The 5,273-nt window shown below is 31.3% G+C and overlaps 1 long non-coding RNA gene across 1 annotated transcript; it reads right to left on the bottom strand.

Moving 5' to 3' along the window:
- Positions 1–1,597: 1,597 nt before the first annotated feature.
- On the bottom strand, positions 1,598–4,931 carry LOC123524986 (uncharacterized). The gene is made up of 3 exons (XR_006681374.2): positions 4,575–4,931; positions 3,447–3,555; positions 1,598–2,897 (listed from the first exon to the last, which is right to left on the bottom strand). It is a non-coding gene; the product is annotated as an uncharacterized LOC123524986 (long non-coding RNA).
- Between the last annotated feature and the right edge of the window lie 342 nt (positions 4,932–5,273).

Raw genomic sequence — 5,273 nt, 5'->3', positions numbered from 1 at the left:
TATAATTCAGACCTATTTTAAGCGCTTTCTGTACCAACTTTGTATTCTATGAAACAGGAAAAGTTCATCTGCAAACTGTCAATGCATCTAAGGCACCTAAAGCATATTCTGGGCAAAATTAAGAAGGATACAACCATAATAATGATCTATGAAACTTAGAGCATTGTCACAAGGTCAGTTCTCAACAGCCTTGTTTGCACTTTGCTTTCTTTTGAGTAAATTAATTTTGAGTTTCAAAGCAGTTGGAAATACTCATAACCAACTGATACTGGCCCTTAAGGTACCGTATGGTTAGTAATCATGTCTGTCCATTTTTTTTCAAGTTGCCATGGTTACAACATTCATTTTGCATTAAAAAGAACTATAAATCAAAGTGTTTTTTTTTTTTTTTGCTGCAATTACTATAAAGCCATTAATATTAAATGACATTTTTTGGATAAAACAAAAAAATATATCTATGTGTGTTTGTGTAAAGACAGTGTCCATTCACATTTGGAAATCATTTTGTTGCCATGGAAACAAATAGTAATAAAACCAAAATCGTGTCCACTTCGCCATTTGATTTAATATATACATTTTAAATACAACTCGAAATTATGAACAAATAACAGTATATATCCAAGACTGAAAAATACCATGATATTTAAAAATAAAAAGTTTGTTCATGTAATAACAATCCTGATGAACATTCTTCTTTTATTTTAACAATCAAATTAAACCAAATGATCTACAGAACAGTTTAATCAATATTTTGCTAGATACAACTTGAAATGTGCCGCGCCATGAGAAAACCAACATAGTGCATTTGCGACCAGCATGGATCCATACCAGCCAGTGCATCAGCACAGTCTGGTCAGGATCCATGCTGTTCGCTAACAGTTTCTGTAATTGCAATAGGCTTTGAAAGCCAACAGCATGGATCCTGACCATACTGCGCGGATACGCAGGCTGGTCTGGATCCATGTTGGTCGCAAAGCCACTATGTTGGTTTTCTCATGGCGCGGCTCAAATGTATATAATTCTTTCAAACTATCAAGACAATGACCAGACATTTTAAGGATAGCTATAGATAATGTAGATTTAAGACTTTAGTAAGTTTATTCAGACAAACCCTGATCATGCACAATACCAGTAAATATTCAGTCAATACAAACTGCAGTTGCAGACATATCTCATAAAGATTTCCAAAATTTATCAAAATACACAACTAAATCTACTTTATTTATTAAAGCAAATACATCCTGTTAATGTAGGATGTTATATGCCTTGTATATCTTAGAATGAAACTTGTTTTTCCTTTACTGGATTTCTGAAGATTAATAGACATTCTTAAAAAATGTGTCAGGCCATGAGATTTTTGGCCCAAATGCGATTTTGGTCGAAAATGGGGTTTTCAGGTAATCTGACAGATTGTCATGTTCCAAGTAAAAATCTGCTATTAGACAACAGAAATCAGCCGTTTTTATGGAGAAATTACCGCCTTTCGGACACCATATTTTCGTCTAACTGTATCAAAATAGAGGCAGAATATCTTTATTCAGACTCCTTCTTAAAATAATATGAAAAAAAAATACATAATGAAATATCAAACATAACATACAGTTAATTAAATTTATTTCTTTCTGTTTCATTTTTTTATATAAGCACATATTATTTTCCCCTTAAAATCGTTTCCATGGCAACACAGTTGTTAAATCCAATTTGAATAGTTCCTTGATAAATCCAGCCAAAATTTACATCAAGAAAGTGAAGTTAATATACCGTCAACATTTTTCAGTGTACAGACAGAGTTTAAAGATAACAGTTTTTTTTTTTGCAAAAATCTTAATATGGCTTTCTTTTGTACAAAAATAGATTTACTGGATTACGGGTTAGATAACATGACAAAACTATGACAAATTAACCTTGTTGTTAGAACACTTGACACATTGACATATTTCTTTGTAACTGTTAGACAGAAAATCAGGCAAAAAGATATAATTATTAGAAATATTAAAACTGATTTTGCTTAAAGTAGTAGTACAGATGTCACACTGATCAGTGACTCGTTACCATAGCAACCATGATGTATTTTCTTACCAAAAGTACCATTTCTATCAAGTTCTTGAAATAATTGAATATGTTAAAGTGTTTTTCAAAATAATATATACATTAAAAGCTGTCTAATTTCATATTCAAAAGTAAGAAAACCTCATTTCATGTAAATTGATGTGACACTGTTTGGGATATACATAATTTTCTGATACACACGACACAACTCTTGCTAGTTTAAGGCAGATTCAAAGATAACTTAATGTTTTGTTGATGCAGTTACTACTTAGATAAGAATATGACCTTACATTATATTTTTTAACAAATAGAACATATAAACATGAAAGATGTTTTACAATAATTTATTGTCAGATTAATGTTTAATACCATGGCAACAATGCACTATTTTCTTATAAAATTAAAGATAGCATTTATTGTCAAATTTCTTGAAACTGTATGATTATTTAAATAAAAATGAACACTCAAGATATATTATGCATGGAGTATGTTTTTTTAAAAAAATCTGTATTGCTTAAACAATGAAGACAGTTTTACTCTAACCACTTTACTGCTGTTCTGACAACAAAACATACTTTTACCAAACATTTCTCACAGTTGAACTGTGGCAGTTCAGTTAGTTTTACTTTTTTCTTGACTCCCATTTGTAGTTTGAATCAGCTTGGTGAACTTTTGCAGAAAACATGACCTTATTTTGTGCACTTCTTTGACAGTTGCACTTTATTCCATTGGCATACTTTCAACTGGATGGTAAGCAAATATATTAGTTCCTTGGGTTTCATTTCCATTCACAAATTCATAAAGAATTTTATTTTTCTGGCTGGAAATTCTTTCTTCCTTCAGCCATTCTGCAAAACAAAAATAAATTAGTACCTTTAAGTAGAAAGTTATAGAATAGAATACTGTGAAGCATTTTTTAAAAATAAAAGTGTCTTTTTGTGTAATCTACATAAAAGCATGACTACTAAGTATCCATCCATCCATCAATTTCATAATTTTCAAGAATACAAAAAACTAGCTAATCTTCTGACATACTAGTAGACATACACTTAAAATAATTAATTCGTTCAGTCTAACTAAATGAATACTCAAATACTGCAACAGTTTCTTAGGAAAATACATGTATGATGATATTCAATCATTATGCATATTTCCCCACTCTCCTCTTTTTATGCTAGATATGTTTGTTGAATGAATCTATTAGACTAGTAATGATTTCTTTCAAAATGCTATTAATACAATCAGGTCATTTATGTGTACGATATTGTAAGATTTATTTAACTTAGATAAATCTACTTGTACTTATTTTAAGAGGGATTTATTTTTTGTATATATTCTTAAGATGTATTTATCTTTCTTACAATAGAAAAACTGCAAAAATGCAGAAAATTACAAACCCACAAACTTTCCAACATGTGGTATGTAGGCATGCCTTGAGAATTCCTTTTTTTGTTTAAGGTCATAGCAATATGCCAGATGTTTCTCAGTAGTTCATCAATAGTTGATCTGTAAAATTAATAAATACTTTAAAAAAAGCTGAAATGTGAGATAAAGATGGCCTAGCTAGTTACCTCAGGACACAGAACACAAAGATTTATACTATGAGTGTAATATGTTTCAATCAAAAGCATGACTTTCTTAACAAAATGTCTTTAAAGTTTAAAAATATTCATTTAATGTGTAGAAGTTGTTTGTAACTTGTAAAGAACATTATGTAGTGGTGGGGAATCCAACAATCATGGCCAATTGAACTGAATGCAAACTTACATGAAAAGCTATTGAGCATCTGTTTTATACAAAATAAAAACAAACAGCTATTCTTTATACTTTTTTAATTGAAGTGAGTTTGACATGAATAAGAAATAATTTATTTAAACTGACAACTGTTCCTGTAAGTCACTACATAAATATGGATAAGGCTGTGACTTTTGACATACTGGTCTTTCATACTGACACACTGATCAGAAATAAGAGTGAAAACTGTTGTGGAGAAAAGTAAGCTTCATGAATGCCCTCCCCCCCACTCCCCCTTATTTGGAGGATATAGGAGGGGGGTAATTTACAGTTAAAAGGAACGGAGGAGGGGGGAGAGGGGGTGTATTTAGTTTATAAATGTAGTGGGAAGCAGTTCTCAAGCTGAGGAAGGGTGTATTTCATATGACAATGGGTGGGAAAGAGAAGGGAGGTATTTGGAGGAAGTTGATGGGAAGGGGGGTGATTTGAGGTAACCCAGTTGTGGAATGGAGAAGGGGGGTAAAATGTTTCCGGGAGGGGGTGATTTCCTTTTTTGAAAAACTGCGGGTGTTCTGGCTGACATAATTTAACTGACGCTGTTTTAATTTTCTGATTATTTCCCATTACCATCAGAGATCCGTAACAGCAAATAAACATCTCTGAACTGAATATTTTTAGCTAGAATTAAAGCCCAGATGACAATTCCGGGATATTTTCGAAGGACAAAACGGTCAATATGGATTTAATTAATATTTTAAAACTCTACATATTGTGTAAATATTACTACTTACCAGTAAATCGCTCAATGACATTCATTATCCCTTTTAAATCAATCGTCAAATTACTGTTTAAAAATTTCCTTTCACACGACCTTTCATGTTTAAAAATGGCGTGTTGATACAAAGGGCGATAAATTGTCAATTATTTGATAATGAAACGAAATGTCAAAACACGGAACTGTTACAATACCTGCTTGGTAAATGACGTTTGTCTCTTCATTCATTTATCGTCCCAATAGTATAGTGTTAATTGATAAAATGCATTAATTGACGCGAAAACGTGTTGAACTCCACTCATTTTTGTGACGTAACTTTAATCGGGTTTTTCTCGAATGACGTAACGCCGCATTTGGGCCAAAAATCTCATGGCGCGACACAAATAAATTTCATCAGAAAATCTGATTTTATGATAGAGTCTTAAGAGTGAAAAAGAATTGTAATCTCACAAAATCAAGTATACTAATTCAACCATTATTTTGCTAAATTTTCTCAGTATTTTCTAAAGATTTAAAAAATCCATATGAAATAAAATTATCTATGGTATAAAATATACAATAAGATCTGCATATGTTTCCGAGTAATAAGCCTTAATATAAAAATATGCTGCAAATTGGTAACCAAATCTGATGAGAACTGCAAAACATGTAATTTTTTTACAAATATTCAAAGACTGCCATGTGTTTATTCCATATGTTCATGTGCATCTTTTTC

This window comes from Mercenaria mercenaria, chromosome 1 (assembly GCF_021730395.1).
Source record: "Mercenaria mercenaria strain notata chromosome 1, MADL_Memer_1, whole genome shotgun sequence".
NCBI classification, from domain to species: Eukaryota; Metazoa; Mollusca; class Bivalvia; order Venerida; family Veneridae; genus Mercenaria; species Mercenaria mercenaria.
The sequence above is the reverse complement of the archived record's forward strand: the minus strand, read 5'-3'. Positions and strand labels throughout refer to the sequence as shown.